The sequence below is a fragment of the Ursus arctos genome, unplaced genomic scaffold, assembly GCF_023065955.2.
Source record: "Ursus arctos isolate Adak ecotype North America unplaced genomic scaffold, UrsArc2.0 scaffold_9, whole genome shotgun sequence".
NCBI classification, from domain to species: domain Eukaryota; kingdom Metazoa; phylum Chordata; class Mammalia; order Carnivora; family Ursidae; genus Ursus; species Ursus arctos.
Genome location: NW_026623111.1, coordinates 11,999,573 through 12,023,946, shown reverse-complemented (window position 1 = coordinate 12,023,946; position 24,374 = coordinate 11,999,573).

Sequence of the window (24,374 nt, the reverse complement as noted above, 5' to 3'; positions counted from 1 at the left end):
GATAGAGTTGCAGACATGGAGACCTTAAAGGCGTCGGGTCCCGCATCTCACTTCCCTGGCATCCTCTGGTGCTGGTATGGCGGGAATTTTTAGGTATCCCCCTCTCCCCACACGTGAACACCTTTCCCACACCGCTGTGACCCCCCCGGCCCGTGAAAGATGCATTGGCCATGGCGCAGAATACCAGTAGCCGAAAGCAGAGCTGTAGGTAGCAGTAAGGAGAAGCTGGGGAAGGCAGGCTGGGGGGTCACTGTTCCGCTGTGCTCGCTCCCTACGAACAAACTGTCTGAGAAGTCTCAAGGCACAGGGGACACTAGGCCTCTGCCTTTCTGCCCAAGATGACTCTGGTTTATTTATTCAGGACCAATGTCTTTTTCACAATGACTATCAGGTAACAGTGACTTGTCTGTACGTTGCGGTCAGATGGCAACTGACTAGCTAGCGTTAGGAGGTCTCGCCCGGGGGAACCAACCAAGCCACACGCTCCCGATTCACAGCTAACAGAATTTAAATACTTCAAATGCTACATGATCCCTGTTCAGCTAATATTTCTCAGACTGATCACTAGTGGCTCCATGTTTTGTCCACGTGGCAGTAACCTCTACCATCCCCCCCCAAAAGCTCAAACAATTGAAACAAATGAAATTCTCACATATAACTGTTCAAACAAGTTCCACCAGAACATAATTCAAAAAAAAAAAATCATTTTAAAACAATTTGCTTGGGGAAAGCAGGTATCTTATTAAGGTAACGGTTGCATGCAGAGAAAGCATCACAAAGCTTCCCCTCCGCAGTGTTAGGGATACAATAGGAGGATTTTCCAGTCCTGTTTTAAGACACCTCAGTATTTTCTTCTTCCTCAAAAGGCCTGGCACCTAGCAGGGCTCCCTTCTCAAAAGGCACATTATTAAATCCTAAAAATAACCATTGAAGTATTTATGTCCAATTTGTACAGATGAAGATATTTACGCACAGAAGGAACCACATGATAAATGGAGAGGCAAGGATTTTATCTCGGATTCTCCTGACTCCAAAGCCAGCAAGCTTTCTACTCTTCCAAGCACCTTCTTTTTAATGACTTACTTCCCTTCAGGGCTGTGTGATGCTCAGTTTTACACCGATTTGCCTGAACACCATGCAGGCCCCACAGAAGGGTCCACGCAGGACCTGGAAGCCCAGCCACCAAGGACTGAGCTGGTGGTCTCTTGGTGTACCTTCCCTTGGGGACTAAAGTCACCAATGCCCTTTGCTATGTTAATCAATAGGGCCCTAAAGCTAGTTCAAAGAAGACCATTGTCTGGGATCTGAATTGCTCATTCCACAATGGGTTCAAATGATCCCTCTGTTTACCTGCAAATTTCAGGAAGAGACCAGGCTCTTTTATGAACTGTTGTCTCCATGATCAAAGCGACTCACTCAGCCTAGTGAACAAAGAAAAGCTAACTCCCCGCTGGCCTCCTTTCCCAAACTGCACAACTCCCCCTACCTAAGCCGTAATTAAAAAATGGCTCAGCTCAAGGATTCTGATTACAATATATAAATGACCTTCTCACCGGCAGGCTTTGAACAAAGCCGCAGAGAGGGCCAGTATAAGCCTCAATATTATGAGAAATTACGGTGACAGTTAATACCGTGATTTTGTAGGTCAATATGCCTTGACAGTTTCTAACCTGCTAATTGGCCTTCGAATCTTGAGGGCACACAGCACAACCCACGTAGAAAGGGGAAGGAGGAGGCAAGGTGGGGGGGAACCAAGGGGCTGAAAAACATGCCCCAAGCCTTTGAAACCCTCCCAGCTTCCACTCAGCACTATTTGCCAACAGGACCTCTGAGAGATTGTAAATTGAAGTGTCACTTGGTGACATCCCGTGTCTGGGGTAGTTTAGTGAATTATGTCTGCAGCGGACACAATATGCATAACAAACGTCTTGTTTCCCAGGCTGACACCATCCGGCACCTCGGGAGTTCTAAATTACCCATGGTGGTGGAGGGGGTGGGGGCGGGCCTTCTGAAATGTGGCTTATTAGCAAGGGTTGGAGCAGAGGCCAAGGAGACAAGGCAACTTAGCTAAGCTTCTCCAAAGTTGGGGAGGTCAGAACAATAAGTCATTTTTGCAAAATAAAATAAATCATCCCAATGACCAGGAAAATAGCAGCCGGCCATCCTCGGTGATACGCACAGAGCGTGTGCCGTGCAGAGGGTGCTTGCTTACAGGCGGTCGAGGCCAAGGCCTCTGAAACTGAGCCAGGGAGCGGGGACGTCAGGGCAGCCCTGGGCAAAGCGAAGCTATCAGAATGTTCTGAATTCTCCTTGCAGGCTGCCGATGCATGCTGAAAAAGCCAGGTGAGAGAACCCTTGGAAGTGAGTACCCAGGGTACTGACCTGATAGGACATTTAACAGAAAGCTGCCACCAGCATATTCACCTCCACTTCCCTGACCAAGAGACCATCAGATGTCCTGGCACAAGTGACCTAGCTACGGGGCTGTACTTCCCCTGTAATTCTCGAACTGGTCTGGTTCTTATCCAGCAGACTTGACATTGGGGAGAAGAGGGGTGGGTCATGGGGAGTGGAGGTACCAATTTGAGGAATAGGAAGGGAAGTGAAATGGGATTCCAGAGATCCCGAGTAATATGCAAGTCAGGGAAGCGGAGGCCTGGGAAGGACGGGCTGAACAGCAGGTAGCCCACGACCTCGGTCGCCCACGTGGGCTCAGACCTGCTCGTGTTTGTCTCCAGCATATGATCATAACATTGCAATAGCGTGTATGAAGATTGCATGTGCAGATACTGAAAGCTCTACAGATACTATTTTTTTTTTAAGATTTTATTTCTTTATTTGACAGAGAGAGAAAGAGCGAGCACAAGCAGGGGGAGCGGCAGGCAGAGGCAAAGGGAGAAGCAGGCTCCCCGCTGAGCAGAGAGCCTGATGAGGGGCTCCATCCCAGGACCCTGGGATCCTGATCTGAGCCGAAGGCAAATGCTTAACCGACTGAGCCCCCCAGGCGCCCCTACAGATACTGTTTTTGAACGTCCCCTCTAGTGGGTGCTATTCGTTATCTTCCCTTGCGGATGAGTGAACTGGAGTCTTTGCAAGGAAACTGCTCAAGGTCACACAGCCAGTAAATCACGGAGCCAGGATGTGAACTCAAGTCTCTCTGGTGGCAGAGATCAGTCTGCTTGGAACTTCTAGGCCTGCGCAGCCTAGGAACTGCTCAGAAAATATTTGTGAATTCACATCAAAGGGATACATGAGTGCGAAGTTGATGAATAAATAAATGAGTAGTATCTTCACCTTGGAGTGGCCCTACGTACTTCTACTCTCTAGGTCATAAAATTATTTTATATAAGTTGAGGTCTATGTGACAAAAATAAACAGTTGCTGCTGTTCTATTAGTAATTAATAATAAGCAAAACTATTGTTAATAATTAATAAAATGAACTATTCAGTGCAATTCTACTGTATTTCTTTAAAGCCTACCAGGACCAGGGCTATTCAAGATATAATGTAGGACACAAAAAATGCTTTGCAAATAATAAAGCTACTCCTATCACATATTACAGCAGTAGGTCAAAGGCAACAAAAAATTATATCCTTTGGATAAATGGTGCAAGGCACTTGACAAAATTTGTGGCCAATTTCTATTTTAAAATCAAGTATGAAAATAAAAGCTGCTGAGCATAAAAAGGAAATATATTTCATTGTAATCATTGGCAGTCACTTAAAGGTACAATACCAAAATCAAGAACCAAGAAAGCAAGCTTCTTCTTATATTTTACATTGTTTCAGGAATTCTGTCTCAAGGAAAAATAAATTTAAAAAATACAAATAGAAATATTACAAAGAGAAATTTTTTCTTTATACATCGTGTACTAATCTATCCAGAAACCAAAGGAACATGGTAGAAACTATCAAAATTTAATAACATTTAGAAATTTGAACCCAAGATAAGCAAAGATTACCAAAAAATATGGTGTAAAATGATTTTTAAAAGCCTATTTCCAGTCGCAACAAAAATGAGATATCATAAATAATGCTGGTGAAAACTGTGTGACCTATATAAAGAAAGACTTTGAGGAGAGGTGTAAAAGAAGCCCTGAATGCAAAAGAGACAGAGACCACACGGTGATGAGGAATGTTGCAAAGGTTTACATTCTTAAACTATTGTGTGGCTTGCTACCCTTGTAATAAAAATCCCAACCTGACTTTGACAAAAGTGATTCTGAGGTTAACCTATAAAAAATAAACAGGATATTTAAGGAATTTTTAAGGGAAAGTACACTATATTTTACAAAGCTATTGAATTTTTTTTAAAGATTTTATTTATTTATTTGACAGAGATAGAGACAGCCAGAGAGAGGGAACACAAGCAGGGGGAGTGGGAGAGGAAGAAGCAGGCTCATAGCAGAGGAGCCTGATGTGGGGCTCGATCCCATAATGCCGGGATCACGTCCTGAGCCGAAGGCAGACGCTTAACCGCTGAGCCACCCAAGTGCCCCTACAAAGCTATTAAATTTTAAATAATGTAACAATGGTGCCAAAATAGCATCAGGGACGATAACCCAGAAACATGGTCCCGGTATACATCGTATTCTAATAGATGATAACGTATTCATCACAAGTCAATTCCCAGGAGCGCTAAGGTTTTTCAATAAACAAGACTGGGACAATCGGCTTACGATCTGGAACACACTACATTTAAATAACTACCTCGTTCCATAGACCAAAAAGCATCTCTGACTATTTAGAATATAACATATATAAGTAAAAATGAAAAGAGAATTCAATTTCATCTGCTTTGTTTGGGAGGGAGAACGTTTTTCTATTCTAATAATTCTGCGAATTATTCTAAGAATAATTCACAGAGGGAAAGACAGACAGATACATCCTGGTACAGTGCACAGGCAGAACCAACCTGATGGATTCTTGCTTATGTCACACTTGCTTACATTTTAAAAATCACCCTTGTAGACAATTACGTGTCAATTAAAATGTTTGCAAGCCGTAAACAAAAATGTAGCGATCACTAGCAAACTAAGAAAACTAATTCGACAAATGTGAAAACAGGGAAGAAAAGCATGAAGACTCCAGTAGGTGAGTCAATAAAGGAGAGAAAAATCCACCAGAAAGGGAGCTGTAGTTAGTAAATAAAATATGAGAAAGTGTTCAACCTCGGTGAGACAGACCCCATCATCTCTGACTAATGGCAATTGAATGGGTAGTTTGGGAAAGGAACAAAGCCAATTTGTAGAATTTTAAATGTTTGTGTGCATGCTTTGACCCACAAATTCCACTTTTGGGAATCTACCCTAAGTCACCAATTCTAGGTATAGAGACACTCTATGAATGAAGATGTTAGATGCTGTGGTAGATAGAAGAGTGAACAATTGAACAGTTCTTCGACTTCAGAAGAATGGTGTGATATGTTGAATTCTGTCTTCAAAAAGGTATGTTCGAGGCCTACCCTCCACCACCAGTGGATGTTACCTCTCATGTCATCAAGTTAAGATGAGGTCACACTGAAGTAGAGTGTAGAATCCAATATGACTGGTGTCTGTGTGAGGAGAGAAGAGGCACAGAGACGCTCAAAGAGAAGGCCACGCGTACATGGAGGGTTGGAGCGGAGCACCTACAGGCCAAGGAACGCCAAGGATAACTGGCAGCCACGGGAAGCTGGGACAAGCCCATGGAACAGACCCTCCTCTAGAACCTTCAGAGAAAGCATGACCCCACTGACACCTTGATTTCAGACTCTTAGCTTCCAGAACTGTGAGCAAGTAGATTTCTATTGTTTTAAGCCACCCATTTTGTGGCAATTTGTTCCCTCAGCCCCACGAAACCAATGCAAATAATAACACGTTTGTGTTCATGAAAAAAGAATTTCTCAATGGAATAGTCAACCCCTGAAAATAAATTAAATCTGTGTAATTATTTAGAAAAGGGGTAACAATATTTCATAAGTAAATAGAACACAAAAATCTATAAAATTATGAACGTTATATGCTAAAACAATTCTCTGATGCATAGAAAAAAAGATTGGAAGGGATTTCAACAAAATGTTCAAAGAGGCTGTGTGTGTACAGTAAAATGTCAGTGTGTTTTCTACTTTTCCAGAGTCCTCAATTGTCTAAATACATCCGTAATTGATTATCATGATTGGTTGAGACTAATCAGGACTCTCCCCTTGGACAGGGATTCTCGCTGCCCCTATAAGGCCGTTGACCCTGACGTTGAAAGGCCTGAACAAAATCAGGTTTCTATCAAGACAAAAGAGGGTACGATGTTAGTCAGCAATGAAAAATGTCTGGTGCCACATCACTTGAGGTACTCCAAGTTTTGACAGAAGCTGTGAAGAGGGGGATAGTAAAGATATTATAATTAATGGGGAGAAGGAAGAGTGTATTTCCTGAAGGGTGCTACAAGGCCATTTAATTCACTGGTAAAGTTCAACACTAGTACGACAAAAACCCATCTTAGAATAATGGACAAACTAATTTTCCTATTTTTGGTAAACCAAATACTAGAAAATTCCATACAGCTCTTCTTTTTATGGTTATATAGGATTCAGTCAATCACAAAAGTTAAGTTCACAAAATCCAGACGTATGTTTTTATGATTCAGTTGGATATACCCTGATAGATCTATTTATTTAAATGTGCATTCATTCATATTTCTTGAACACCTCTCATATGCTCAACACTGGGTTATGAGTTCATAATACAGCAGTGAACAAAACGTCACAGTCCCTATCCTTAAATATCTTGCAATCATTCGAGACACAGACATGAAACAAAGTATAGCATACGATGTATAATTATGACTGTGATTAAGTGGCACAAAGGAGAGACAAGAGGCACCATGGGAGTGTGTAATGAAACCTTTCCTGGCCTGGGGAGATAGGGATGTAATACGCTGACGTATTTAAGATGAGGTTAAACTGATTCCTCAAGAGAAAGGAGAAATTTGCTAAGCAAGTTGGAGAAGGGGAGTGATGTGAGCGTCCTGCACAGGAGAAGCAGCTGGTGCAAAGGTCCCAAGTCTAGAACTATTCTGATTGGTTGGAGAAACCAAGAGAAGGCGAGTATAACCGGCATGTGGTCAGTGTGGACCGCGCTCAAGATGAGGCTGGGAGTGCATGCAGGGTCCTGGAGACGATGTTATAGACAGGGACTTCATCCTGAGTGCAATGCGAAGCCACTGAAACATTTTGAAAAGAAAAGAGAGTGATTTACACTTTAAATAAATGAGGACAGGGGCGCCTGGGTGGCTCAGTCAGTTAAGCATCTGCCTTTGGTTCAGGTCATGATCCCAGGGTCCTGGGATCGAGCCTCACATCAGGCTTCTTGCTCAGCAGGGAGTCTGTTTCTCCCTCTCCCTCTGTCTGCCGGTCCCCCCGCTTGTGCTCTCTCTGTGTGTTAAATAAATAAATAAAATCTTAAAAAAATAAATAAAATAAATAGATCAGGACAGGGCAGCAGCAGATAAGGAGAGACAGGGGAACAGCGACGGTAGGACAATAGCAATGGTGGCTTGCACTGGGAACAGATTTGAGATGCGTGGCTATAACTGAGCAAATCTGGTCATTAGAACACTGACACACGTTGAAGATTAGCAAACACTCTACTGTATGATCTAGTAAGGTTCCCTTTTGATCTACTCACTCACGCTTTCATCCAACATTCACTCACTACATGAAAACGCTGTATTAAAACACACTAATTCATCATTCAGCTGAATCCATCCTGTTGAGTGCATCTGCTGTTTTCCATTTCAACAGTTACATTTTTTTCAGCTTTATGTTTCATCTAATTATGTTTGTTACCTGCTTAGTCCTTTCTGATCATATCCATTTTTGGATTTATCACTGCCTTCTTCTTTATCTCTAAATAATATTGAATGTACTTTCAAAAGTTTTATTCTGCCTATTCTTGATTTTTCGCTCTATCTCCTTATCCGTACAGTTTTATTGTTTTTAGGTTTGCCGTCTGTTTCAGAACCTGGGTCTGTTCAGGTATTTAGCGAGTCATTTGTTCTCGCTTCTGTGGGCCGGGCAGGGACATAACTTTCATTAACAGCTATGATGTCCTGTGGTATTACATCCTTATTCAAAGCATATGCACTCCCCCCACATCTAGGCTCTGCAGAATGAGGATGCAACCGTGAACCTCTGACACCAGGCTTGGCCATGTGGCTTTCCCCAGCCAATGAGCCGTAAGCAAGTCTAATATGAGTGGTGACTTGTTTTTGTGGTTACTCTTGCTTTCTTAAACTTTTGCCATCTTCTTTAGAAGAACATTCTTGCCAGCTGCTGGAACCAGAAAAATGAGAAACTTGGGGGAAAGATCTAAACCAATTCTGTGGCCTGGAGCTAAGAAAAAACTAAGCCCAGCTTAGATCAGCTATGTGTCAGCCACCTCACATCCCATCACTTGAAACACCACCACCCAGCCGGCCCTCAGGTTCATGAGTGAGGAGCAAATGTTCACTACAGCGTGTCACTGATAGTCTCAGGAGCCCAGCGCCTGCATCTTCTCTTCGTTAGTATCTGGATTGCAATGTCATATACACTCGTTTGTGATCCAGAGTGTAAGTCATGATCCGGCAAGGGAAGTTGGAAAGGTGAATTTCTGCGCCATCAGGGGGAGAAGGGAACCCATAATAAAGGAAAGTTCTCAAACATAAAAGGGCAGCTGTGAAGGTTGATGGCCATGCCTTTTGATCACTGCTTAGTTATGATAGAGATGAAATAAAAAGAAATAAAACAAGCCTATACATTTATAAAGGTCATGGACTACAGCCTTCAATTACAAGTCATCGCGATGATACTCGCAGAGGCTCGTGGCAGAGCACCTGTCACACAGCAGGCACTCAACAAATGATTAATCAATCTATAAATAAAACCACAAACTGCTTCTGTAACATGAAGCACAATTATTCCTTTATCCGAGAGTGTTAGTCTTGCCAGTGAGTCATTTTGCTCTTCTGTTCACATCTCCATCCTTTACTTTCCATTTATCACTTTTGATCTTCTGGTGGGATGATTTCATTTTATAGTACACGCTTGTCAGAGCCTGGCCAGCCATACCTCCTTAGGCCTTCCCACCTCCTAGTCCTCTGGCTCACAGTCTGTCCTGGAAACATGTTCATTCTAAGTTGTTGGTCTGGATCAAGAATTAAAAGAGATAGAAACATCAGTGGACCAGTGATCCTCAAAATTGTAACTTGAGGGGCATGGGTAGGGAGAAAAAAGTTCTGGCATAGCAAAATTGATATATCATAAAGTGTTTCCCCTCCTTTCCGATCCTCCCGAACTATTGAAATTCCACATGTGAAGTGAAACAGAATAGCAATTGTAAATTCATGATTTTTGCTGTGAAAAGCAAGAAAAACGCCCACACCTTCTCACTTTGTTAATGTAAAAATAACTTTCACACTTTATGTTTTTGGTGGATTGGGCAATATTGGGTTAACCACACTTTTGAAAATGTTTTAAATAAACGTTTATCGACCACTGGCCATGTGCCAACTAGGGCACAGAGGTGAGCAATACCAATGGTAGCGGCTCCAAATCGGCTGCATTTTTTTATAGATTTTATTTATTTATTTGACAGAGAGCGTGCGCACACGCACGAGCAGGAAGGGCAGCGGGAGAGGGAGAGAGAATCTGAAGCTGACTCCATGCTTAGCGTGGAGCCTGACCTGAGGCTCGATCTCATGGCCCTGAGATCACGACGTGAGCCAAAACCAAGAGTTGGAAGCTTAACCAACTCTGCCACCCAGGGGCCCCACAAATAAAAATCTTTTTTAAAAAAGAAGCATTAGCAGAAACACCACTCCAGTATTTGAAGTTCTCCTATATTAGGTCATTATAGCTCACGCTTACGAATTATTCTGTCTGATGAGAACCACCGTTGGAAGTCGGTATGAGTCCTCATACAGTGAGGTGCTTAGAAGTGTGGACTCTGGAGTCAGCTAAGGATGGGACAATGTCTCCATCACTTATTGGTTATGTGACCTTGGGCAAATCATTTGTCATTCTTTTTCTTCTGTAAAAATGGTAATAATAAATGCACATACCTCAAAGTGTTGTTTGTTGTGAGGATTAAATAAGTTAATATTTTAAAAGTGCTCAGAATGGGTTTGGCATATATAGTAAGTTAACTTTTATAAATGCCTTTTTTTTTCTGATGCTCTTAACTGTGGCTAAAGGACAGATTTCAAATGCCTTCTGATCCATAAAATAGGAGAAGCTCTTGCATTAGCAGAATTACTTTGAAATTCTTCAAAGTAAAATCCTCTACAAACTGTCCTAAGCATGGCTACGGGGCCGCCAAATGAGCAGGACCCAGCCAGGAAGATCTGGAACGGTCGGGTGGGGCACAGCAGGGAAAGCGCGTTTTGAGCAAATGCACATTTCAGTGATCAACAGCTTCTCGCGGGATGTCCTTCCTAAATTGTTTCTCTAAAATGAAAAATCCTCATTCTAGGAAGGGTGCCAGGTTTTCTCTCCTCTGTACCCGATGAGTGAGTGCTCCCTTCTCCCTGGCCATTGGGAGTGAAAGTGAAGCCAAGATCCTGTTTTAGTCCAAATGCTCAACAGTTATGGCAACGTGTTTGGATGGCTTACAAAGGATAACCCTCCTCTTGCACTCCCGTTGAAAGGCATTAGCAATTCAGGGGGCTCTCTTCACTGCTTCCCACTCTATTTCTTTGTAGACTGACGTAGAAGTCCCCCTCCCGCACTTCTCAGTACCCCACTGGATCTACAATACCCGTGAGCCCATCAACGTTTAAAACACACACACACACACACACACACACACACACACACACACACACACACAAATTGTCCCCATCTGAAGCCTTGGAGGCCCTTTTTAGCACAATCAAGGATAGGGAGTCATTTAGAGAACAAGTACATATTTTTATATGCGGGGAGCAGTGTCTCGGCTGACTAATGAAGCCTTCAGCCCCGAAGGAAACGATCTGGAGAGACAGCAGGGCAGGCGAGATGGTGAGAGGATGTGAGCCATTTTCCCAACTTGGGAAGTATATTAAATATTGGCAGAAAGCAATCATTGCAAAATGTGTATGTGTTTATTTATTTATTGGAATGGATGTGCCCAGTCATTATTTCTTCCCTCTGGGGGCAACTGGAAGAATCACAGAAAATGAGACTGACTCATATCTTGCTTTTACAGCTTAAGCTACTCCTATCCGATCCCATAAACACAAGTTGTCTACTATATTCTCACCAGTTCTTACACCCACCCTCGGATCGCAATCCAAATTCCATTTATATTCTCGAATCCTAAAACCAAAATGGACTCGTGTTTCCTAGCAGCTGTAGCAAGGAGACCAGAGGCTCGCTTTCTGGCTCATTCCTGCTTATCAGTTTTGCCCATGTACACACACACACACACACACACACACACACGTACACACAGACACACACACACACGGAGTATGCTGTCTACACTTGTGAGTCAAATAATTTCACTCCTCTTTATTCAAAAACCATTGAAGCTTCCCGAGAGTTGTGGAGAATCTTCTAGATTAAGTCCCCAACAACCACAGATCTGTCCGTGTCCCCCACCCATCCTGGTCTTCCTCTTCATCCCCACCCACATGACAAGTCAGGTTTCCAATCTGCCAGGCTCAGTCACTTTCCTGTTGCTGTCCTTATTTCTAGTGATCCACACAAGATTTTTTCTTTCCAACGAAACATGTCTGCCTTTTGTTTTCTGCTGAATGGCAGTCAGGAGCTTCGTTCTTCAGAGGTCAATCCCCTGTTTTTCAGGCAGGACGTTGAAGCCTGGAGAGAAAGTGCTTTGTCTGCTCCCGGGCAACTGTTCGAGTAGTTACTGGGTTTTGATCCAGCATGGCACACCACTGAAGAGGGCAGAAGTACATCTAAAATTATATTTGTGAGTCTCTCTCTCCACCATGTTGGAAGAAAATGGCAGTTGACAACTTTTCAAATTTACACAGCCAGCGTGTTTGTACTGATTATAGAATGTAATTTAGCAACAGTCACTTATCGGTGTGGGTTAGTGGGGTCAGTGATTGTCCTAGGAACATGCATTCAAAACCCAGCTCTGCGTTTTTGTGGCCAAGGGCAATCTTATGCTCCCCAAGCCTCTACTGCCTTGATTTCTTCATCCATAAAATGGGGCTATTGATACAGCACTCATAAAGTTGTTGTAGGATTAAATGAGATCCAGAATTTAAATAATAGTCAAAACAATAAAATACTGGTTTATTGAGCACTGGGCCAAGTGTTTTAAAATCTATTTTCCAGGGGCGCCTGGGTGGCACAGTGGTTAAGCGCCTGCCTTCGGCTCAGGGCGTGATCCCGGTGTTCTGGGATCGAGCCCCACATCAGGCTCCTCTGCTATAAGCCTGCTTCTTCCTCTCCCACTCCCCCTGCTTGTGTTCCCTCTCTCGCTGGCTGTCTCTCTGTCAAATAAATAAATAAAATCTTTAAAAAAAATCTATTTTCCAGTAGAAAAACACCGAACCTTGGAAAGGTTAAATAACTTGCATAAGGTAACACACATGTTATGTGATATAGGCAGGACTCAAAGCCCACCTGTAGACAGCAACATCCATGCTTTCCCACTCCATTATGTGCTTAACATGGCCCCAGACATTGTCCCCTCTCCTAAGTCCCCAGGGCATAAAATATAAGGATTTTTAAACAGAGACTCTTTTAAAAAAATTCTCGTATAGTTAACATACAGTGTTATATCAGTTTCAGGTGTACAGTATAGTGATTCAACAAGTCTGTGATTTACTCAGTGCTCATCACAATAAGTGTGCTCTTAATCCTCTTTATCTATTTCACCCATATTCCCCCCATCTCCCATCTGGTAACCAGCAGTTTGTTCTCCATAGAGTCTGGTGGGGTTTTTTTGATTTGTGTCTTTTTTTCTTTGTTTTCTTTCTTAAATTCCACATAGGAGTGAAATCATGGGGTATTTGTCTTTCTCTGCTTTATTTTCCTTAGCATTATACCCTCTAGATCCATCCACGTTGTTGCAAATGGCAAGATTTCATTCTTTTTTATGGCTGAGTACTATTCCCCAGTATATACATACTACTTCTTGTTTCTCCATTCGCGGACTGATGAGCACTTGGGTTACTTCCATAATTTGGCTGTTGTAAATAATGCTGCAATAAACAAGGGTGCATGTATCTTTTTGAATTAGCATATTTGTATTTGGGGGGTAGATGCCCAGTCATGTGAATACTGGATTATAGGATAGCTCTATTTTTAACTTTTTGAAGAACCTCCATGCTGTTCTCCATAGTGGCTGCACCAATTTGCATTCCCACCAACGGTGCCCAAAGGTTCCTTTTTCTCCAGATCCTGACCAGTGCTTGTTGTTTCTTGTGTTTTTTATTTCAGCCATTCTGACAAGTGTGATGCAATATCCCATTGTGGTTGTGATTTGCATTTTCCTGATGCTGAGTGATGTTGAGCATCTTTTCATGTGTCTATTGGCCATCTGGATGCCTTCTTTGGAGAAATGTCTGTTCTTGTCCTCTGCTCGTTTTTTAATTGAATTATTTTGATGTTGAGTTGTATTAGTTCTTTATATATTTTGGACACTAGCCCTTTATCGGACATGTCATTTGCAAATATCTTCTCCTTTTAGTACGTTGCTTTTTAGTTTTGTTGGTTGTTTCTTTTACTGTGCAGAAGCTTTTTATTTTAATGAGATACCAATAGTTTATTTTTGCTTTCATTTCCCTTGCCTCAGGAGACCTAGATAGATGTTGCTATGGCCAAAGTCAGCGAAGTTACTGCCTGTGATCTCTTCTAGGATTTTTATGGTTTTAGGTCTCACATCTAGGGCCTTAATCTATTTTTATTTTTGTGTATGGGGTAAGAAAGTGGTCCAGTTTCACTATTTTGCATGCAGGTGTCCATGAAGAGACTGTTTTTTCCCCATTGGATATTCTTTCCTCCATTGTAGAAGATTGACCACATAATTGTGTGTTTATTTCTGGGTTTTCTATTCTGTTCCATTGATCTATTTATTTTTATGCCAATACCATACTGTTTTGATTACTACAGCTTTGTAATATAACTTGAAGTCTGCAATTGTGATCCCTCTTGTTTTGTTTTTCTTTTTCAGGATTGCTTTGGCTATTTGGGGTCTTTGGTGGTTCCGTACAAATTTTAGGATTGTTTGTTCTAGCTCTGTGAAAAATGCTATTGGCTTTTTGATAGGGATTGCATTAAATGTGTAGATTTGGGGGGTACTATAGACATTTTAACAATATCTGTTCTTCTAATCCATGGGTATGGAATATCTTTCTATTTGTTTGTGTTCTCTTCAATTTCCTTCATCAGTGTTACAGTTTTCAGAGACAGGTCTTTCATCTCTTTGGTTAAGTTTATGTCTCTATGCATTGTTTGATTTCCTCTTTGATTTCTTGGTTGACCCTTCATTGTTTAGTAGCATGTTATTTAACCTCCATGTATTTGTATTCTTTCCAGAGTTTTTCTTGTGGTTTTGATTTCTAGTTCCATAACATTGTGGTTGGAAAAGATACATAGCATGACTTCAATCTTTTTGAATTTTTGAGACTTGTTTTGTGGCCTTATATGTATTCTCTTATGGGACATGTTCTGTGTGCCCTTGAAAAGCATGTGTGTTCTGCTGTGTTAGGATGGAATGTGCTGGATACATCTGTTAGATCCATCTGGTCCATTGTGCCATCAACGATGCTGTCTCTTTATTGATTTTCTGTTTCGATGATCTGTCTATCCACTGATGTAAGTGGGGTGTTGATGTCCCCTACTATTATTGTATTACTATCAATTATTTCCTTTATGTTTGTTATTAGCTGCCTCGTGTACTTGGGTGCTCCTATGCTGGGTGCATAAATATTTACAATTGTTTATCTTCTTGTTAGATTGTTCTCTTTATGATTATATAGTGTCCTTCTTTGTCTCTTTTTTTTTTTAAAGATTTTATTTATTTATTCGATAGAGATAGAGATAGCCAGCGAGAGAGGGAACACAAGCAGGGGGAGTGGGAGAGGAAGAAACAGGCTCATAGTGGAAGAGCCTGATGTGGGGCTCGATCCCAGAATGCCGGGATCACTCCCTGAGCCGAAGGCAGACACTTAACCACTGTGCCACCTAGGCGCCCCCTTTTTTGTCTCTTGTTACCGTCTTTGTTTTTAAAATCTGTTTTGTCTGATATAAGTATTGCTACCCTGGCTTTCTTTTCACTTCTATTTGCATAAGAAATGTTTTTCCATCCCTTTACTTTCAGTCTGTATACGTCTTTAGGTCTGAAATGAGTCTCTTGTAGGAAGCATATAGATGAGTCTTGCTTTTTTATCCATTCCGTCACCCTATGACTTTTGATTGGAGCATTTAGTCCATTAACATTCAAAGTAATTATTGAAAGGTATGTACTTATTAAAATTTTGTTACTTGTTTTATGGTTGTTTTTGTAGTTTTTCTCTGTTCCTTTCTTCTCGTGCTCTTTTCTCTCATGGCTTGATGGCTTTCTTTCTTTCTTTCTTTCTTTCTTTCTTTCTTTCTTTCTTTCTTTCTTTCAAGACTGTATTCATTTATTTTAGAGATGGGGGTGGGAGAAGCAGAAGGGGAGGGACAAGCAGACTCCATGCTGAGAGCAAAGCCCAGTGTGGGGCTTGATCCTATGGCCCTAAGATCATAACCTGAACTGAAATCAAAAGTCAGACACCCAACCAACTGAGCCCTCCAGGTCCCCTGGTTTGTGGCTTTCTTTAGTGGTATACTTGGATTCCATGGTCTTTATTTTTTGGATATCTATTACTGGGTTTTGATTTATGGTTACCATTAGGTTTACATATAACATCTTATGCATACAACAGTCCATATTAAGTTGATGGCCACTTAAGCTTGAACCCATTCTTTGTTCTTCTCCCTGTCATGTTTTAGGTATATGGTGTCATACTTTATATCCTTTTATTTGGTGAATTCCTTGACTGATTTTTATAGATATTCTGAATTTACTGCATTTATGCTTCCTGTTTTCCTTACTCCTGATTATGGTCTTCCTCTCCACTCAAAAAGTCCCCTTTAACGTTTAGTGGTCGTGAATTCCTTTAACTTTTGTTTGTCTGGGAAACTCTATATCTCCTTCTATTCTGAATGATAGCCTTGATGGATAGAGTATTCTTGGTTGCAGGGTTGTTGTTTTTTTTTTTTTCTCTCAGTACTTTGAATATATCATGACCCTCCTTTCTGGGCTGCAAAATATATCATGCTCCCTTCTGCTGAAAAATCAGCTTATAGTCTTAGGGGGTTTCCCTTGTATGTAATCGTCCTTTTTCCCCTCCTGTTTTAAAATTCTCTCGGTATAACTACTTTTTGCCATTTTAATTACTGCATCTTGCTGTGGCCCTCCTTGGGTTGATTTTGTTGGGGGCTCTCTGTGCCTCCTTGGATTTTTGTTTCCTTCTCCATATTTGGGGAGTTTTCAGCTCTTATTTCTTCAAACAAGTTTTCTGACCTCTTTTTTCTCTCTCCTCCTTCTGGGATCCCTATAATGTGAATATTATTACACCTGATGAAGTTGCTGAGTTCTCTAAGTCTATTTTCATTATTATATTTTTTCTCCTTCTTGTTCAGCTGGTTGCTTTCTGTTATTTTGTCCTCCAGGTAGCTGATCCCTTCTTCTACTTCTAGTCTACTATTTATTCCCTCTCGTGTATTTGCAATTTCAGTTATTGAGTTCTTCATCTCTGATTAGTTCTTCTTTATTTTTTCTCTCTCTCTGTTGAGGGTCTCACTGAGGTCCTCTGCTCTTTTCCCAAGTCCGATGAGTCCCTTTATGATTGTTACTTTAAATTCTCTGTCAGACATATTACTTATCTGCATTTTCTTTAGCTTTCTTGCTGTGCTTTTGTCCTGTTCTTTTATTTAGGACATATTCCCCTGTCTCCTCACTTTGTCTAACTCTCTGTGTCTGTTTTTCTGTGTTAGGAAAGTCGGCTTTGTCTTCCACTCTTGAAAGTAGTAGCCTTATGAAGAAGAGGTCGTGTAGTGCCCTGCAGTGCAGTGTCCTCTGTTCGCCAGAACCTGCGATGCAGGAGTGTCTCCTGTGTGTGTTGCATGCACCCTACTCCTGTGGCTGAGCCACTTTTACCTTCAGTCCACCATCTGCAATGGCTTTCTTCGCTGTTGTGGTCAGGGTTTGGTCCCTGTGTTGTTAGTCAGCAAGCCCAGGGCTGCCTTGGGCTTGAGTTGAGTCAGAACAGGTGATTGCCAGAGATGCAGTAGCACCGAACTGTAACACACTTTCCTTGCATTGTCCCCTGAGTTTTCAGTGGCAGGTGGGGCCTGCAGTCAGACCAGATGTCTGCCCTAGACCACTGCTAGGCCACAGTCAAGCTGGTGTGTGTGGTTATCTTCCCTTCTCCTCAGGGCAGGAGTCACTTTTTTTTTTAAAGATTTTATTTATTTATCTGACAAAGAGAGAGAGAGAGCACAAGCAGGGAGAGCAGCAGAGGAAAAGGGAGAAGCAGACTCTCTGCTTAGCAGGGAGCCTGACTTGGGGCTCAATCCCAGGACCCTGGGATCATGACCTGAGCTGAAGGTAGATGCTTCACCGACTGAGGCCCCCAAGGCACCCCCCCCAAGAGTCACTTTGCAATAGAGGTGACCCCCACTTGGGCTGCTTGCACACTGCCAGGCTTACGGCACCACTTTGGATGGGCTCCAACTGTATTGGAGGGGGCAGGTCCATAGGAGAACAAGGGGATATGGCACACAATGTTAGCAAGGTGCACAGGTCTGCTGTAGGAGGAGACCTGGAGCCAGGCGTGGCTAGAGGGGGGCATGTCTGCAGGAGAACATGGGGGTAGGGCACACTATTAACAAGTGAGGTGAAAACTGTTAGTGCTTTGCTGGTTCCTGTAGGTGTCTGTATGTCTAGGCTGGGGGCAGGGAAGGGAAATGGTGTCCACTAGCTCCTTTGGTCCTGGAGAAGTCTCCCAAAGATCCCTGCACATGCTTTAAGATTAGTAAATAAATCTCCTGCCCATATACCCCAGGCAATTTTCAAACTGCTGCTTCCATACTGTATCTCTGCAGGGCTGTTTGTTGTGCTGTCTCTTGAAGGGTGGGGACTCCATTTCCTCTTGTCCTCCAGGCTCTCCCAGAACTGAGTCCCCTGATTTTTAAAGTTCCTGGTATTAAGCCCTGCTGATTATAAGAACTCTCAAAATTTGGCTCCTCTGGTTTTCAAAGCCAAATATTATGGGGATTCATCTTCCTCATGCTGGTCCCCTATGTGTCTGGGGTGATTGATGTGTCTCTCCCCTCTCCACATCTGTGGTGTCCCTACCTCCCACGGACAGTTGCACAGGTCCATTTAGTTCCCAACCCTTTCTTTGCCTTTCCTGCCCTCTTTGATGTGACCTCTTCTCTACATTTAGCGGTGGTGAGTCTGTTCTGCCAGACTTTGGGTCATTTGCTGGTTACTCACACTGATGTGGCTGTTACCTAGTTGTATCCATGAGACAAGGTGAACTTTGGATCTTCATACTCTGCCATATTCCCAGGAAGTCTAAAACCTAAGGATTTTGTTGTCTGCTTCCTTTCTCACTGCCCAAGCAGCATACACTTGAGCACCTGTTCTTCCATCTGGTTCCTTTGGCTGCTTATTACCTTGCAAACAAACCCTCTAGATTTTACAAAAGCTGCAGAGATGTGAAAACTGTTATCACCTATGGTCCTAATTCAAAGAGATAGGGGCATGTCAAGGGTGAACACGAACATAAGGTGTCACTTGGTGTATGTTTAGAAACAATTTAACTTGTCCCCAGAATAATCAGCACATTCGATTGTGATCATGCAGCACTCAGACAAATCTTGAATATAGAACAGCCAAGTTTATTCGGGATTTCCGTCCCCATTCAGCCAGCAATAACCAGCTGCAAACTGCTCAACAAATGTTGTCTCAGAGCTAGCTGGGTACATTCATCTCCTGGGCAGTTCTGTGGCCACATGGCCCTATTCTGATGAGTTTTGCACTATCTCTGAACTTCTTTCCTTTTCTTCAATTCCATTCCCATTTTTCTGCATCACCATTCCACACAAAGCACAGATCTGGACTTTGTACAGAATGCAGAGATGAGCATAGAGTGGCTTAGACAAAAAAATATAATTAGCAAGTTTACTCACCCAAAGAGTTGTCCAGCTAATGAGATACAGGAGATGAAAGAACAAAAAGCAAAGAGAAGGAGAAGATATGATTAGGAAAGACCTGATGGAGGAGGTAATATTGAGATAGGTTTAAGATGTTGTTTATCCAACTCTTTCCCACAGGCAAGATCTTGGGAGAAGAGAGAGTCTAGCATCAGCTGTATGCTGTGTCCAGAAGCTATCCACCTGAACAAATCCATTCCATATTCCTCTGTTATTTTTCTAGCACGAAGGACACCCTCCATGGTCAAACCAAAACAAGCACCTGTCAGCTGCACGTTTTCCAAGGTCTGAATGATTCAGTCTTAAATAACATAATGGGGAAGATACCAAATATTTAGTATAAATTCACCCCTTAGCAAAACACTCCTTTCTTTTCTCAGAGACACAGTTGAGATAAGGTTGCATTCAATTTACATTCATAAACAGAACACTGAGTTCTACAGCTGACAGCTAATTTATGGTTAACTCAACATTTCTCTCTTTCCTCTACATTTTGCGGCTGCTTCTCCCATACGCAGGGAGCACTGGCTTACCTGAGGTCAGCCCCCATGGCCGCTTCCCCTGACACAGCCAGTGCAGAAAGGCCCGGCCCAGGGTCCCGGTCGGGCATTGTCTAGGGCTCTTGTATGTTCTCCTATTTCTCCACAATAGAGTAACTCCTCTTCAAGTTGGGGTGCCAAGATCTAAGCCTCAAACTTGTGCTCTACGTGGGCAAGTAGAGGGAGCAGGCTCTTGAGTTCACTTTGTGAACAGCACGTCAGGCTGACCAAACGTAAGGAAAGGAGATATTTGCGCTTCTAACAGCCAACCTCTCCCCTTTTTCATACTGTAACCCTGCAGTTACCTCCTTCCCTTCGGGGCAGAAGCTGGCTGTCTATCTGCTAAGAATATAGCTGACTGTAGAGAATGCTATTTCAGGCCTTGAAAGAATTGCCTCCCAAATAGTTTATATTCTTTGCTATATTCACACACTACTTGTACCTTTATTTTCTTAACATATTTTAATGGAGCATAAATAGATTCACTCTTAAAGCTTAGCGTGGTCCTAGGCAGTAATATCTACGTAATCACAGCTGGATGTTCCAATTCTATGTTTTAATACTCTTTAAAATAAATACATGACTGTTAAAACAAGAAAAGGTAATTGACTCTTTATCACCTATGATAACCTGGCTCACCATTGCGGGTGTGCAGACCACACTTTGGGGATTGCCTTCTGATTCTGCAATTCTGTGATTATCACAGAAGAGGTTTGAATCTGCAAGAAGAAGGGAGATGTGGTGCTAGCTCAATGAGGAAAACATAGCATAGCAAGAGAGATACAATTAAAAAATGCAAGAGAACAGTGGGAAGCATAAATTCAAAGGTTTTAAAATAGAGATAAAAGAGCTAAGCTGATCCCTGGAGAGGCAAATGTGTCCATTCTGGGCCTGTTTTTTCAGAGCTAGTGAGTAAATTTCTGTTTGTATTTGAAGAGGAATATTGGTTTTTCTTTCACTTAAAAAAAATGGAAAGATTTTACATGTCTCTTCTGTTTCAACAAATAGAGAGGGCATTCTCCTTTAATTTCCACCAACACCTTTTTGTTTGTAGTTTTGGGTTGTCAGTAGAAAAAAAATGACTGTGTTTCCTCATATATATCAGAATGTATACAAGGGGCATAGGTTTTAATGTGACCTGCATCAATCGTAAAGGAAAAGCCATGGAATCCTACAAACATGCTGAATTCCAAACTCAGTCTTACCTACGTGGGAGAGGAAAAATTCTTCACTGAAGTTTTCACAATATGCTTAACATAACCCCGGACGTCATAAATGGTGTTTCCTCAAAGCATTGCATCAGAACACCTGCGTCCCCAGAAGAGCCTCGGCATCATCTGTCTTGATATTCCCCACACCATAAAGGAGCATTAAATCTGGGGGAAAAGAAAGGTGTGGGCAATATTGTTTTTCAGTGATCCAGCTCTGTTGTTGGACATCTTTTCGCCTTTTGAAATACCGTCTCCGACCCTCAGGCTTCATTTCCCACATTCCCAAGGTTGTTGGAGAATCTCTCCACCCCCTTGGTATTCGGAGGAAAGGCTCTGACATCGCTGACCCCCCAGGAGAGTTTGTTAGTGCTCCTTCTCCCAGGTGTGTCTGCAGGCTGTCTTCACGTAAACAAAGTAGAGAGCCCGTCAGAGAGTATGAGAATATGGCACGTTAGAAAGAGCGTTATCTTTGCAGAGTTCAAATCCCAAGTCACACATGAAAATGGTTTGTCTTAGTGGAAGCTGACTTTCCCGTCGAATTTACCTGGTATGCTCTGCTAGTCATTGAAATACATTTGCACTTATTATAAATAGTCACTGTCTCCAGCTTCCTCGCAGCACTGCCCTACTGCCACAGCCATCCCAACCCTTTCCTGGGGAACTCCAGGACCATGGCCAGTGTGCTTCTGAATGGTTGCTGCCTCTGCTTTTCTGGCTGTTACATGTTTTCAATATCCTTCTTGCTCTCAAACCTCTGTGTCCCAATCTGTACAATGGAACAATAATGCCAGCCATAGGGGTTATTATGGGGATTAAAAGAAAAAACTGAACATGTTCAACATTTAGTAAATGACCAACATGCCAGCTACCTTCTCTCTTTACTTCAAAGTGATTCAGGCTTAAATCAAAGAAAACTTTCTTCCCCACCATTTAGAATAAGTGTTTCCAAGCCTCAGACTCAAAAGTTACCCCCTAACACACACACACACACACACACACACACACACACACACACACACTCTGTAGGGTCCTGGTCACAACTATTTTGTAGCCTAAAGATCAGAGGGCCCTGCTAATGTCACAGTCCTTACATTAGGCAAATCCTTGAAAATACAGAATTCCACGTTACCGAAGTCAGCTCTCCCTTGCGCTGCTCTCCCTTGCGCTGCCCTCCCCGCCTCCAAACCCCCTTTCGTGGGCTGTCAGATCGATTTTACAGCCTGTTTGAGTAAGCTGATTAGGGCCTGGGGGAGCAGCCCCGGCTCTGCAGTGGACTAATGAGGAGGGGAAAGCCAACTGCTCATTCCTCTTCAAAATATGTGCTGGGGGGGGGCGGAAAGACCATTTTTCCTCAATTTTGCAGTTTTTTAATGTCCCCCAGTCATTTGGGCCCGAAAGTATAAATCCAAGCCTATGCCTGACACGCATTTTTTCAATCAGTCTATTTTAATTGCATAAATGTTCTTTTTTGTCTAGAAGGGAAAATATAATGCATAGTTCATTGTAAAAGGATGTGGCCTTGATTGGCATAATTAAGATTTTCTGTTCAAAAGCACCATATAAAGACCAGAACTGGATAATCACCTCCACAAATTAAAGGGTGCTCACCCTAATCTGTATGTGTATTTTTTTTTTGTTAATAAGAAATAAAGCATAAGTAGAGGAAAACCAAAACCAAAACCAAAAACCTACTTATATTGTTATCTTTAAATATTCTCCCCAAACGCTAAGGTGCAGTTTTTATATTTTTGCATGGATTGAAAAACTGGAGGAGACTTTTGGGCTGCAGTGGTGGTGGAGGCCTTCTCTCCTAAGAAAGGACCAGCATTGCCAGGGTACTGGGAGTGTACTTTGAGCCATCTCACACATCCGAAGTGGCCACTGGGTTACAAGGGCTTTCAATTTATTTTAGGGAAATGTGGTTTCGTTTTCATCCACTAAAAATATTGTTTAGACCCTGATGTATATTGAATTGTGTCCCTAACAAAGATATGTTCAAGTCCAACCCCCCACATCTGTGAATGTGAGCTTACTTGGAAAGCAGGCCTTTGCAGATGTCATTAAGTTAATTAGGTCCTATCGGATTGTGATAGGCCCTAATCCAGTGGTTGGTGTCTCCTGAGAAGGTCATGTGGAGAGTCAGAGACACGGGGAGAAGACACACAGAAGACACTGTGTGAAGACAGAGACACAGATCAGAGTTATGGTGTCACTAGCCAAGGGAAGCCGAGCATTGCCGGCAGCCACCACGAGCTACAAAAGGCAAAGACCGATTCTCCTCTCCAGCCTTCAGACACCGTCAGGTGTCCTGCTGACACCTTAATTTTCGACTTCTGGCTTGCACAACTGTGAGAGAATAAATGTAAGTCACCAAGTTTGTGGTGATTTGTTATGGTGGCCCTAAGGAACTGATACAGGCCTCAATTCCTAGGATTAAACCAAGATAAAGTTAATAAGGCTGCCCACTCTATGGTGGGCAAGATAATATGGCCAAGGCTGGGTGGGAGTAAAAGCTGCCTTTTTAGGCTGGGCCTGAGGTCAAAGTGTGAGTCTGTACTGAAGTGTCCTTGCCCACCTGTATCTGTGCCTTTCTCCCCGCATCAGTCTTTCCTGATTATCCCCAGAACATTCTAGCTCCTCAGATTCCATCTTCCTAGGCTTTCCACATTATAGGCCTGGGAGGGGCCAAATTTGAAACCTAAACACAAGTATTGGAGTCAAACGCATTTGACTTTCCATCCCGGCACACCCAATTAATTCTGCTTTCATGAGAATGTCAGATCTCCCTGAGACTCACCAGCCCATTTGGAAATTGGGGACAGTAATAGCAACCTCACACAGTTTTGGAGAGGTTTACATAAAATGATTTATGCTGAAATTCTGCCATCCACCAGTTCCTCAATAAAATTTAATTTTCCTCGTTTCCCTTCCCAAGAGACATATGTGCTGTGAATCAAATATTGCAAGAAGACAAGCCTAGAGAAGTCAGTCCAAGCAAGGAGATTAAGGGTCCCTGAGGACAGAGGTTGTCTGGAACCTACCATGGACCAACCCTTCTGCTCTATCTTTCACAAGTGCTAGTCCAGTGAATCTTCACACATATGCTGTGAAGCAGATCTTGTCATCACCCTCGTTTTCTGGAAAGAACCTAAAGCTTAGAGCAGGGCTTAGCAACCTCAGTACTAGTAGCATTTTGGACGAGATCATTCTTTATTCTGTAGCACTGCCCTGTGTATTACAGGGTATTTAGCAGGACCCCCGGCATCCACCCTCTAGATATCAATAGTACCTCTTCCCCCAGTGAGGACAACCAAAAATGTCTCCAGACATTGGCAAATGTCCCCTGGGGTGCAAAATTACCCCATGTGAGAACCACTGGTTCAGGGAGATTCAGTTATTAGT